Source organism: Salminus brasiliensis, chromosome 13 (genome assembly GCF_030463535.1).
Source record: "Salminus brasiliensis chromosome 13, fSalBra1.hap2, whole genome shotgun sequence".
Classification (NCBI taxonomy): domain Eukaryota; kingdom Metazoa; phylum Chordata; class Actinopteri; order Characiformes; family Bryconidae; genus Salminus; species Salminus brasiliensis.
Window position 1 is genome coordinate 15414682 of NC_132890.1, and position 13058 is coordinate 15427739.

Here is a 13058-nt window from a genome sequence, read left to right on the forward strand (position 1 = left end):
AAGAACAACTGTTGTAGATGCAGGCAGGTCTGGGAGGAGAATTTTAAAAAAACTCAATACAACTGGAAATCAGCCCCCCGAAACGAGAACGGGGACCCATGAATGGCGGCCCATGACTTGAGGTTGCGTGTAACGGTGAAATAAACATCACGGCTGTGACGAAACGGTGCTGTTATTGCCCCACGGCTCACTCCCTTTCGTGATGTGTTGCTTTAATGTGACCTAAGTAAGTGATCTAAATTAGCAGGTGTTTTTTTGTTTTTTTGTTTGTTTTTAACAGCAAATATTGGGCTTGTCCCACCCATGAGCTGTAACTGTGATTGGTTGTAGTTCTGCTCTGCGTTGACATCCTGTAACAGACTTTCCCCCCCATGTTGTCAGTTTCCTCAAACGTACACTGACCCCTACTGGCAGGCTTGGGTTACTTTTATCCACAGCATTCCCTCCACAGAGTTCTTGTTGAATATTTTCCAGTGTTTTGTTTTGAGAGCAACTGGCTATAATTAAGCCAAACTACAACTGATTGGTTTCCATCCCATGGCAGGCCATGCAGGTGGGCTTAAACGGCATCTGACGCTGAAATGTTTCGACTCTGAAGACTCCAAAGACCGTATGAAATGTAACACAAGGACGTACATGTAAAAGAAAGGGTAATGCGTTGTAGATTTGTGAAAGCGTAAAGTAAGATGGAGTAAAAGTAAGAAAAGCAAGTGAAAGAATGTGCATGTAAGTGCTTGAGGATGGCAAAAGCTTACAGCACCTGGTATTCCCAGGCTGTCTCCCATCCAAGTACTAACCAGGCCCGACCCTGCTTAGCTTCCGAGATCAGACGAGATCGGGCGTGCTCAGGGTGGTATGGCCGTAAGCGAGAGCACTGCTTCCACTCAGCCTATTTATAAGCATGCGGCAAAAGACGGCTGCCTTTTCCACACTACAGGGGACACACATTTACTCGCCCTCCTTTCTTACTTCCAAAGCAACCCCACCAAGCTCATTCAAACCAATCACACATTTCATTGCTCTCTCCTGTCCTCCTTCTGTTTTCACAAAAAAATAAAACAACAAAACTTGCTCTTTTGGCTGACACTTGAACATTCAGCAACAAAGGCTAACGCCGGCCGCCAGACTCGGCCTTGTCAACATAAAAGTCACATAAGCCACATGAGTCGAATGGGCTTGTGAAACGGGACAATTACAAAATCACAAATCTTTCTCAACTGTCTTGGCTCCTTTTATTTACACCCCTAAATTCCACATACTAAGGTACAACAGGAATACGGGATAAATGCAGAGGCTACTTCCTACCAATATGGAAGCCGGGCAAAAAAAAAAAAAGAAAAAAGCTCACGCTAGCACGCCGGGCGAAGCATCGCTCTGAGGTGAGTTGCGAGTCGCAGGGATGCCGGTGAAGCAGGCTCGGGCTGAGTGGGCCAGCCAGCCTTTTGACTTAGGGAAGTGGCGTCGCCATGTCAAGTTCAAAGAGCTCTGTGAAGCTTTAGGGGGACAAAAGAACAACTGTTGTAGATGCAGGCAGGTCTGGGAGGAGAATTTAAAAAAAAACTCAATACAACTGGAAATCAGCCCCCCGAAACGAGAACGGGGACCCATGAATGGCGGCCCATGACTTGAGGTTGCGTGTAACGGTGAAATAAACATCACGGCTGTGACGAAACGGTGCTGTTATTGCCCCACGGCTCACTCCCTTTCGTGATGTGTTGCTTTAATGTGACCTAAGTAAGTGATCTAAATTAGCAGGTGTTTTTTTGTTTGTTTGTTTGTTTTTAACAGCAAATATTGGGCTTGTCCCACCCATGAGCTGTAACTGTGATTGGTTGTAGTTCTGCTCTGCGTTGACATCCTGTAACAGACTTTCCCCCCCATGTTGTCAGTTTCCTCAAACGTACACTGACCCCTACTGGCAGGCTTGGGTTACTTTTATCCACAGCATTCCCTCCACAGAGTTCTTGTTGAATATTTTCCAGTGTTTTGTTTTGAGAGCAACTGGCTATAATTAAGCCAAACTACAACTGATTGGTTTCCATCCCATGGCAGGCCATGCAGGTGGGCTTAAACGGCATCTGACGCTGAAATGTTTCGACTCTGAAGACTCCAAAGACCGTATGAAATGTAACACAAGGACGTACATGTAAAAGAAAGGGTAATGCGTTGTAGATTTGTGAAAGCGTAAAGTAAGATGGAGTAAAAGTAAGAAAAGCAAGTGAAAGAATGTGCATGTAAGTGCTTGAGGATGGCAAAAGCTTACAGCACCCGGTATTCCCAGGCGGTCTCCCATCCAAGTACTAACCAGGCCCGACCCTGCTTAGCTTCCGAGATCAGACAAGATCGGGCGTGCTCAGGGTGGTATGGCCGTAAGCGAGAGCACTGCTTCCACTCAGCCTATTTATAAGCATGCGGCAAAAGACGGCTGCCTTTTCCACACTACAGGGGACACACATTTACTCGCCCTCCTTTCTTACTTCCAAAGCAACCCCACCAAGCTCATTCAAACCAATCACACATTTCATTGCTCTCTCCTGTCCTCCTTCTCTTTTCACAAAAAAATAAAACAACAAAACTTGCTCTTTTGGCTGACACTTGAACATTCAGCAACAAAGGCTAACGCCGGCCGCCAGACTCGGCCTTGTCAACATAAAAGTCACATAAGCCACATGAGTCGAATGGGCTTGTGAAACGGGACAATTACAAAATCACAAATCTTTCTCAACTGTCTTGGCTCCTTTTATTTACACCCCTAAATTCCACATACTAAGGTACAACAGGAATACGGGATAAATGCAGAGGCTACTTCCTACCAATATGGAAGCCGGGCAAAAAAAAAAAAAGAAAAAAGCTCACGCTAGCACGCCGGGCGAAGCATCGCTCTGAGGTGAGTTGCGAGTCGCAGGGATGCCGGTGAAGCAGGCTCGGGCTGAGTGGGCCAGCCAGCCTTTTGACTTAGGGAAGTGGCGTCGCCATGTCAAGTTCAAAGAGCTCTGTGAAGCTTTAGGGGGACAAAAGAACAACTGTTGTAGATGCAGGCAGTTCTGGGAGGAGAATTTTAAAAAAAACTCAATACAACTGGAAATCAGCCCCCCGAAACGAGAACGGGGACCCATGAATGGCGGCCCATGACTTGAGGTTGCGTGTAACGGTGAAATAAACATCACGGCTGTGACGAAACGGTGCTGTTATTGCCCCACGGCTCACTCCCTTTCGTGATGTGTTGCTTTAATGTGACCTAAGTAAGTGATCTAAATTAGCAGGTGTTTTTTTGTTTGTTTGTTTGTTTTTAACAGCAAATATTGGGCTTGTCCCACCCATGAGCTGTAACTGTGATTGGTTGTAGTTCTGCTCTGCGTTGACATCCTGTAACAGACTTTCCCCCCCATGTTGTCAGTTTCCTCAAACGTACACTGACCCCTACTGGCAGGCTTGGGTTACTTTTATCCACAGCATTCCCTCCACAGAGTTCTTGTTGAATATTTTCCAGTGTTTTGTTTTGAGAGCAACTGGCTATAATTAAGCCAAACTACAACTGATTGGTTTCCATCCCATGGCAGGCCATGCAGGTGGGCTTAAACGGCATCTGACGCTGAAATGTTTCGACTCTGAAGACTCCAAAGACCGTATGAAATGTAACACAAGGACGTACATGTAAAAGAAAGGGTAATGCGTTGTAGATTTGTGAAAGCGTAAAGTAAGATGGAGTAAAAGTAAGAAAAGCAAGTGAAAGAATGTGCTTGAGGATGGCAAAAGCTTACAGCACCTGGTATTCCCAGGCGGTCTCCCATCCAAGTACTAACCAGGCCCGACCTTGCTTAGCTTCCGAGATCAGACGAGATCGGGCGTGCTCAGGGTGGTATGGCCGTAAGCGAGAGCACTGCTTCCACTCAGCCTATTTATAAGCATGCGGCAAAAGACGGCTGCCTTTTCCACACTACAGGGGACACACATTTACTCGCCCTCCTTTCTTACTTCCAAAGCAACCCCACCAAGCTCATTCAAACCAATCACACATTTCATTGCTCTCTCCTGTCCTCCTTCTCTTTTCACAAAAAAAATAAAACAACAAAACTTGCTCTTTTGGCTGACACTTGAACATTCAGCAACAAAGGCTAACGCCGGCCGCCAGACTCGGCCTTGTCAACATAAAAGTCACATAAGCCACATGAGTCGAATGGGCTTGTGAAACGGGACAATTACAAAATCACAAATCTTTCTCAACTGTCTTGGCTCCTTTTATTTACACCCCTAAATTCCACATACTAAGGTACAACAGGAATACGGGATAAATGCAGAGGCTACTTCCTACCAATATGGAAGCCGGGCAAAAAAAAAAAAAGAAAAAAGCTCACGCTAGCACGCCGGGCGAAGCATCGCTCTGAGGTGAGTTGCGAGTCGCAGGGATGCCGGTGAAGCAGGCTCGGGCTGAGTGGGCCAGCCAGCCTTTTGACTTAGGGAAGTGGCGTCGCCATGTCAAGTTCAAAGAGCTCTGTGAAGCTTTAGGGGGACAAAAGAACAACTGTTGTAGATGCAGGCAGGTCTGGGAGGAGAATTTTAAAAAAACTCAATACAACTGGAAATCAGCCCCCCGAAACGAGAACGGGGACCCATGAATGGCGGCCCATGACTTGAGGTTGCGTGTAACGGTGAAATAAACATCACGGCTGTGACGAAACGGTGCTGTTATTGCCCCACGGCTCACTCCCTTTCGTGATGTGTTGCTTTAATGTGACCTAAGTAAGTGATCTAAATTAGCAGGTGTTTTTTTGTTTGTTTGTTTGTTTTTAACAGCAAATATTGGGCTTGTCCCACCCATGAGCTGTAACTGTGATTGGTTGTAGTTCTGCTCTGCGTTGACATCCTGTAACAGACTTTCCCCCCCATGTTGTCAGTTTCCTCAAACGTACACTGACCCCTACTGGCAGGCTTGGGTTACTTTTATCCACAGCATTCCCTCCACAGAGTTCTTGTTGAATATTTTCCAGTGTTTTGTTTTGAGAGCAACTGGCTATAATTAAGCCAAACTACAACTGATTGGTTTCCATCCCATGGCAGGCCATGCAGGTGGGCTTAAACGGCATCTGACGCTGAAATGTTTCGACTCTGAAGACTCCAAAGACCGTATGAAATGTAACACAAGGACGTACATGTAAAAGAAAGGGTAATGCGTTGTAGATTTGTGAAAGCGTAAAGTAAGATGGAGTAAAAGTAAGAAAAGCAAGTGAAAGAATGTGCTTGAGGATGGCAAAAGCTTACAGCACCTGGTATTCCCAGGCGGTCTCCCATCCAAGTACTAACCAGGCCCGACCCTGCTTAGCTTCCGAGATCAGACGAGATCAGGCATGCTCAGGGTGGTATGGCCGTAAGCGAGAGCACTGCTTCCACTCAGCCTATTTATAAGCATGCGGCAAAAGACGGCTGCCTTTTCCACACTACAGGGGACACACATTTACTCGCCCTCCTTTCTTACTTCCAAAGCAACCCCACCAAGCTCATTCAAACCAATCACACATTTCATTGCTCTCTCCTGTCCTCCTTCTCTTTTCACAAAAAAATAAAACAACAAAACTTGCTCTTTTGGCTGACACTTGAACATTCAGCAACAAAGGCTAACGCCGGCCGCCAGACTCGGCCTTGTCAACATAAAAGTCACATAAGCCACATGAGTCGAATGGGCTTGTGAAACGGGACAATTACAAAATCACAAATCTTTCTCAACTGTCTTGGCTCCTTTTATTTACACCCCTAAATTCCACATACTAAGGTACAACAGGAATACGGGATAAATGCAGAGGCTACTTCCTACCAATATGGAAGCCGGGCAAAAAAAAAAAAAGAAAAAAGCTCACGCTAGCACGCCGGGCGAAGCATCGCTCTGAGGTGAGTTGCGAGTCGCAGGGATGCCGGTGAAGCAGGCTCGGGCTGAGTGGGCCAGCCAGCCTTTTGACTTAGGGAAGTGGCGTCGCCATGTCAAGTTCAAAGAGCTCTGTGAAGCTTTAGGGGGACAAAAGAACAACTGTTGTAGATGCAGGCAGGTCTGGGAGGAGAATTTTAAAAAAACTCAATACAACTGGAAATCAGCCCCCTGAAACGAGAACGGGGACCCATGAATGGCGGCCCATGACTTGAGGTTGCGTGTAACGGTGAAATAAACATCACGGCTGTGACGAAACGGTGCTGTTATTGCCCCACGGCTCACTCCCTTTCGTGATGTGTTGCTTTAATGTGACCTAAGTAAGTGATCTAAATTAGCAGGTGTTTTTTTGTTTGTTTGTTTGTTTTTAACAGCAAATATTGGGCTTGTCCCACCCATGAGCTGTAACTGTGATTGGTTGTAGTTCTGCTCTGCGTTGACATCCTGTAACAGACTTTCCCCCCCATGTTGTCAGTTTCCTCAAACGTACACTGACCCCTACTGGCAGGCTTGGGTTACTTTTATCCACAGCATTCCCTCCACAGAGTTCTTGTTGAATATTTTCCAGTGTTTTGTTTTGAGAGCAACTGGCTATAATTAAGCCAAACTACAACTGATTGGTTTCCATCCCATGGCAGGCCATGCAGGTGGGCTTAAACGGCATCTGACGCTGAAATGTTTCGACTCTGAAGACTCCAAAGACCGTATGAAATGTAACACAAGGACGTACATGTAAAAGAAAGGGTAATGCGTTGTAGATTTGTGAAAGCGTAAAGTAAGATGGAGTAAAAGTAAGAAAAGCAAGTGAAAGAATGTGCATGTAAGTGCTTGAGGATGGCAAAATCTTACAGCACCTGGTATTGCCAGGCGGTCTCCCATCCAAGTACTAACCAGGCCCGACCCTGCTTAGCTTCCGAGATCAGACGAGATCGGGCGTGCTCAGGGTGGTATGGCCGTAAGCGAGAGCACTGCTTCCACTCAGCCTATTTATAAGCATGCGGCAAAAGACGGCTGCCTTTTCCACACTACAGGGGACACACATTTACTCGCCCTCCTTTCTTACTTCCAAAGCAACCCCACCAAGCTCATTCAAACCAATCACACATTTCATTGCTCTCTCCTGTCCTCCTTCTGTTTTCACAAAAAAATAAAACAACAAAACTTGCTCTTTTGGCTGACACTTGAACATTCAGCAACAAAGGCTAACGCCGGCCGGCAGACTCGGCCTTGTCAACATAAAAGTCACATAAGCCACATGAGTCGAATGGGCTTGTGAAACGGGACAATTACAAAATCACAAATCTTTCTCAACTGTCTTGGCTCCTTTTATTTACACCCCTAAATTCCACATACTAAGGTACAACAGGAATACGGGATAAATGCAGAGGCTACTTCCTACCAATATGGAAGCCGGGCAAAAAAAAAAAAAGAAAAAAGCTCACGCTAGCACGCCGGGCGAAGCATCGCTCTGAGGTGAGTTGCGAGTCGCAGGGATGCCGGTGAAGCAGGCTCGGGCTGAGTGGGCCAGCCAGCCTTTTGACTTAGGGAAGTGGCGTCGCCATGTCAAGTTCAAAGAGCTCTGTGAAGCTTTAGGGGGACAAAAGAACAACTGTTGTAGATGCAGGCAGGTCTGGGAGGAGAATTTTAAAAAAAACTCAATACAACTGGAAATCAGCCCCCCGAAACGAGAACGGGGACCCATGAATGGCGGCCCATGACTTGAGGTTGCGTGTAACGGTGAAATAAACATCACGGCTGTGACGAAACGGTGCTGTTATTGCCCCACGGCTCACTCCCTTTCGTGATGTGTTGCTTTAATGTGACCTAAGTAAGTGATCTAAATTAGCAGGTGTTTTTTTGTTTGTTTGTTTGTTTTTAACAGCAAATATTGGGCTTGTCCCACCCATGAGCTGTAACTGTGATTGGTTGTAGTTCTGCTCTGCGTTGACATCCTGTAACAGACTTTCCCCCCCATGTTGTCAGTTTCCTCAAACGTACACTGACCCCTACTGGCAGGCTTGGGTTACTTTTATCCACAGCATTCCCTCCACAGAGTTCTTGTTGAATATTTTCCAGTGTTTTGTTTTGAGAGCAACTGGCTATAATTAAGCCAAACTACAACTGATTGGTTTCCATCCCATGGCAGGCCATGCAGGTGGGCTTAAACGGCATCTGACGCTGAAATGTTTCGACTCTGAAGACTCCAAAGACCGTATGAAATGTAACACAAGGACGTACATGTAAAAGAAAGGGTAATGCGTTGTAGATTTGTGAAAGCGTAAAGTAAGATGGAGTAAAAGTAAGAAAAGCAAGTGAAAGAATGTGCTTGAGGATGGCAAAAGCTTACAGCACCTGGTATTCCCAGGCGGTCTCCCATCCAAGTACTAACCAGGCCCGACCCTGCTTAGCTTCCGAGATCAGACGAGATCGGGCGTGCTCAGGGTGGTATGGCCGTAAGCGAGAGCACTGCTTCCACTCAGCCTATTTATAAGCATGCGGCAAAAGACGGCTGCCTTTTCCACACTACAGGGGACACACATTTACTCGCCCTCCTTTCTTACTTCCAAAGCAACCCCACCAAGCTCATTCAAACCAATCACACATTTCATTGCTCTCTCCTGTCCTCCTTCTGTTTTCACAAAAAAATAAAACAACAAAACTTGCTCTTTTGGCTGACACTTGAACATTCAGCAACAAAGGCTAACGCCGGCCGCCAGACTCGGCCTTGTCAACATAAAAGTCACATAAGCCACATGAGTCGAATGGGCTTGTGAAACGGGACAATTACAAAATCACAAATCTTTCTCAACTGTCTTGGCTCCTTTTATTTACACCCCTAAATTCCACATACTAAGGTACAACAGGAATACGGGATAAATGCAGAGGCTACTTCCTACCAATATGGAAGCCGGGCAAAAAAAAAAAAAGAAAAAAGCTCACGCTAGCACGCCGGGCGAAGCATCGCTCTGAGGTGAGTTGCGAGTCGCAGGGATGCCGGTGAAGCAGGCTCGGGCTGAGTGGGCCAGCCAGCCTTTTGACTTAGGGAAGTGGCGTCGCCATGTCAAGTTCAAAGAGCTCTGTGAAGCTTTAGGGGGACAAAAGAACAACTGTTGTAGATGCAGGCAGGTCTGGGAGGAGAATTTTAAAAAAAACTCAATACAACTGGAAATCAGCCCCCCGAAACGAGAACGGGGACCCATGAATGGCGGCCCATGACTTGAGGTTGCGTGTAACGGTGAAATAAACATCACGGCTGTGACGAAACGGTGCTGTTATTGCCCCACGGCTCACTCCCTTTCGTGATGTGTTGCTTTAATGTGACCTAAGTAAGTGATCTAAATTAGCAGGTGTTTTTTTGTTTGTTTGTTTGTTTTTAACAGCAAATATTGGGCTTGTCCCACCCATGAGCTGTAACTGTGATTGGTTGTAGTTCTGCTCTGCGTTGACATCCTGTAACAGACTTTCCCCCCCATGTTGTCAGTTTCCTCAAACGTACACTGACCCCTACTGGCAGGCTTGGGTTACTTTTATCCACAGCATTCCCTCCACAGAGTTCTTGTTGAATATTTTCCAGTGTTTTGTTTTGAGAGCAACTGGCTATAATTAAGCCAAACTACAACTGATTGGTTTCCATCCCATGGCAGGCCATGCAGGTGGGCTTAAACGGCATCTGACGCTGAAATGTTTCGACTCTGAAGACTCCAAAGACCGTATGAAATGTAACACAAGGACGTACATGTAAAAGAAAGGGTAATGCGTTGTAGATTTGTGAAAGCGTAAAGTAAGATGGAGTAAAAGTAAGAAAAGCAAGTGAAAGAATGTGCTTGAGGATGGCAAAAGCTTACAGCACCTGGTATTCCCAGGCGGTCTCCCATCCAAGTACTAACCAGGCCCGACCCTGCTTAGCTTCCGAAATCAGACGAGATCGGGCGTGCTCAGGGTGGTATGGCCGTAAGCGAGAGCACTGCTTCCACTCAGCCTATTTATAAGCATGCGGCAAAAGACGGCTGCCTTTTCCACACTACAGGGGACACACATTTACTCGCCCTCCTTTCTTACTTCCAAAGCAACCCCACCAAGCTCATTCAAACCAATCACACATTTCATTGCTCTCTCCTGTCCTCCTTCTCTTTTCACAAAAAAAATAAAACAACAAAACTTGCTCTTTTGGCTGACACTTGAACATTCAGCAACAAAGGCTAACGCCGGCCGCCAGACTCGGCCTTGTCAACATAAAAGTCACATAAGCCACATGAGTCGAATGGGCTTGTGAAACGGGACAATTACAAAATCACAAATCTTTCTCAACTGTCTTGGCTCCTTTTATTTACACCCCTAAATTCCACATACTAAGGTACAACAGGAATACGGGATAAATGCAGAGGCTACTTCCTACCAATATGGAAGCCGGGCAAAAAAAAAAAAAGAAAAAAGCTCACGCTAGCACGCCGGGCGAAGCATCGCTCTGAGGTGAGTTGCGAGTCGCAGGGATGCCGGTGAAGCAGGCTCGGGCTGAGTGGGCCAGCCAGCCTTTTGACTTAGGGAAGTGGCGTCGCCATGTCAAGTTCAAAGAGCTCTGTGAAGCTTTAGGGGGACAAAAGAACAACTGTTGTAGATGCAGGCAGGTCTGGGAGGAGAATTTAAAAAAAACTCAATACAACTGGAAATCAGCCCCCCGAAACGAGAACGGGGACCCATGAATGGCGGCCCATGACTTGAGGTTGCGTGTAACGGTGAAATAAACATCACGGCTGTGACGAAACGGTGCTGTTATTGCCCCACGGCTCACTCCCTTTCGTGATGTGTTGCTTTAATGTGACCTAAGTAAGTGATCTAAATTAGCAGGTGTTTTTTTGTTTGTTTGTTTGTTTTTAACAGCAAATATTGGGCTTGTCCCACCCATGAGCTGTAACTGTGATTGGTTGTAGTTCTGCTCTGCGTTGACATCCTGTAACAGACTTTCCCCCCCATGTTGTCAGTTTCCTCAAACGTACACTGACCCCTACTGGCAGGCTTGGGTTACTTTTATCCACAGCATTCCCTCCACAGAGTTCTTGTTGAATATTTTCCAGTGTTTTGTTTTGAGAGCAACTGGCTATAATTAAGCCAAACTACAACTGATTGGTTTCCATCCCATGGCAGGCCATGCAGGTGGGCTTAAACGGCATCTGACGCTGAAATGTTTCGACTCTGAAGACTCCAAAGACCGTATGAAATGTAACACAAGGACGTACATGTAAAAGAAAGGGTAATGCGTTGTAGATTTGTGAAAGCGTAAAGTAAGATGGAGTAAAAGTAAGAAAAGCAAGTGAAAGAATGTGCTTGAGGATGGCAAAAGCTTACAGCACCTGGTATTCCCAGGCGGTCTCCCATCCAAGTACTAACCAGGCCCGACCCTGCTTAGCTTCCGAGATCAGACGAGATCGGGCGTGCTCAGGGTGGTATGGCCGTAAGCGAGAGCACTGCTTCCACTCAGCCTATTTATAAGCATGCGGCAAAAGACGGCTGCCTTTTCCACACTACAGGGGACACACATTTACTCGCCCTCCTTTCTTACTTCCAAAGCAACCCCACCAAGCTCATTCAAACCAATCACACATTTCATTGCTCTCTCCTGTCCTCCTTCTCTTTTCACAAAAAAATAAAACAACAAAACTTGCTCTTTTGGCTGACACTTGAACATTCAGCAACAAAGGCTAACGCCGGCCGCCAGACTCGGCCTTGTCAACATAAAAGTCACATAAGCCACATGAGTCGAATGGGCTTGTGAAACGGGACAATTACAAAATCACAAATCTTTCTCAACTGTCTTGGCTCCTTTTATTTACACCCCTAAATTCCACATACTAAGGTACAACAGGAATACGGGATAAATGCAGAGGCTACTTCCTACCAATATGGAAGCCGGGCAAAAAAAAAAAAAGAAAAAAGCTCACGCTAGCACGCCGGGCGAAGCATCGCTCTGAGGTGAGTTGCGAGTCGCAGGGATGCCGGTGAAGCAGGCTCGGGCTGAGTGGGCCAGCCAGCCTTTTGACTTAGGGAAGTGGCGTCGCCATGTCAAGTTCAAAGAGCTCTGTGAAGCTTTAGGGGGACAAAAGAACAACTGTTGTAGATGCAGGCAGGTCTGGGAGGAGAATTTTAAAAAAACTCAATACAACTGGAAATCAGCCCCCCGAAACGAGAACGGGGACCCATGAATGGCGGCCCATGACTTGAGGTTGCGTGTAACGGTGAAATAAACATCACGGCTGTGACGAAACGGTGCTGTTATTGCCCCACGGCTCACTCCCTTTCGTGATGTGTTGCTTTAATGTGACCTAAGTAAGTGATCTAAATTAGCAGGTGTTTTTTTGTTTGTTTGTTTGTTTTTAACAGCAAATATTGGGCTTGTCCCACCCATGAGCTGTAACTGTGATTGGTTGTAGTTCTGCTCTGCGTTGACATCCTGTAACAGACTTTCCCCCCCATGTTGTCAGTTTCCTCAAACGTACACTGACCCCTACTGGCAGGCTTGGGTTACTTTTATCCACAGCATTCCCTCCACAGAGTTCTTGTTGAATATTTTCCAGTGTTTTGTTTTGAGAGCAACTGGCTATAATTAAGCCAAACTACAACTGATTGGTTTCCATCCCATGGCAGGCCATGCAGGTGGGCTTAAACGGCATCTGACGCTGAAATGTTTCGACTCTGAAGACTCCAAAGACCGTATGAAATGTAACACAAGGACGTACATGTAAAAGAAAGGGTAATGCGTTGTAGATTTGTGAAAGCGTAAAGTAAGATGGAGTAAAAGTAAGAAAAGCAAGTGAAAGAATGTGCTTGAGGATGGCAAAAGCTTACAGCACCTGGTATTCCCAGGCGGTCTCCCATCCAAGTACTAACCAGGCCCGACCCTGCTTAGCTTCCGAGATCAGACGAGATCGGGCGTGCTCAGGGTGGTATGGCCGTAAGCGAGAGCACTGCTTCCACTCAGCCTATTTATAAGCATGCGGCAAAAGACGGCTGCCTTTTCCACACTACAGGGGACACACATTTACTCGCCCTCCTTTCTTACTTCCAAAGCAACCCCACCAAGCTCATTCAAACCAATCACACATTTCATTGCTCTCTCCTGTCCTCCTTCTCTTTTCACAAAAAAATA

The 13058-nt window shown here is 46.3% G+C and overlaps 9 non-coding genes across 9 annotated transcripts; all 9 read right to left on the reverse strand.

Annotated features, from left to right (window-relative positions):
* Nucleotides 1-748: 748 nt before the first annotated feature.
* Nucleotides 749-867, reverse strand: LOC140575813 (5S ribosomal RNA). The gene has a single exon (XR_011981072.1). It is a non-coding gene; the product is annotated as a 5S ribosomal RNA (ribosomal RNA).
* A 1389-nt stretch (nucleotides 868-2256) lies between these two features.
* On the reverse strand, nucleotides 2257-2375 carry LOC140575733 (5S ribosomal RNA). The gene has a single exon (XR_011980998.1). It is a non-coding gene; the product is annotated as a 5S ribosomal RNA (ribosomal RNA).
* Nucleotides 2376-3754: 1379 nt separating this feature from the next.
* On the reverse strand, nucleotides 3755-3873 carry LOC140575652 (5S ribosomal RNA). The gene has a single exon (XR_011980922.1). It is a non-coding gene; the product is annotated as a 5S ribosomal RNA (ribosomal RNA).
* Nucleotides 3874-5252: 1379 nt separating this feature from the next.
* Nucleotides 5253-5371, reverse strand: LOC140575702 (5S ribosomal RNA). The gene has a single exon (XR_011980968.1). It is a non-coding gene; the product is annotated as a 5S ribosomal RNA (ribosomal RNA).
* Nucleotides 5372-6759: 1388 nt separating this feature from the next.
* Nucleotides 6760-6878, reverse strand: LOC140575936 (5S ribosomal RNA). Its single transcript, XR_011981188.1, has one exon. It is a non-coding gene; the product is annotated as a 5S ribosomal RNA (ribosomal RNA).
* A 1379-nt stretch (nucleotides 6879-8257) lies between these two features.
* LOC140576198 (5S ribosomal RNA) lies at nucleotides 8258-8376 on the reverse strand. The gene has a single exon (XR_011981424.1). It is a non-coding gene; the product is annotated as a 5S ribosomal RNA (ribosomal RNA).
* A 1379-nt stretch (nucleotides 8377-9755) lies between these two features.
* On the reverse strand, nucleotides 9756-9874 carry LOC140575643 (5S ribosomal RNA). Its single transcript, XR_011980914.1, has one exon. It is a non-coding gene; the product is annotated as a 5S ribosomal RNA (ribosomal RNA).
* A 1379-nt stretch (nucleotides 9875-11253) lies between these two features.
* Nucleotides 11254-11372, reverse strand: LOC140576199 (5S ribosomal RNA). Its single transcript, XR_011981425.1, has one exon. It is a non-coding gene; the product is annotated as a 5S ribosomal RNA (ribosomal RNA).
* A 1378-nt stretch (nucleotides 11373-12750) lies between these two features.
* LOC140576200 (5S ribosomal RNA) lies at nucleotides 12751-12869 on the reverse strand. The gene has a single exon (XR_011981426.1). It is a non-coding gene; the product is annotated as a 5S ribosomal RNA (ribosomal RNA).
* Between the last annotated feature and the right edge of the window lie 189 nt (nucleotides 12870-13058).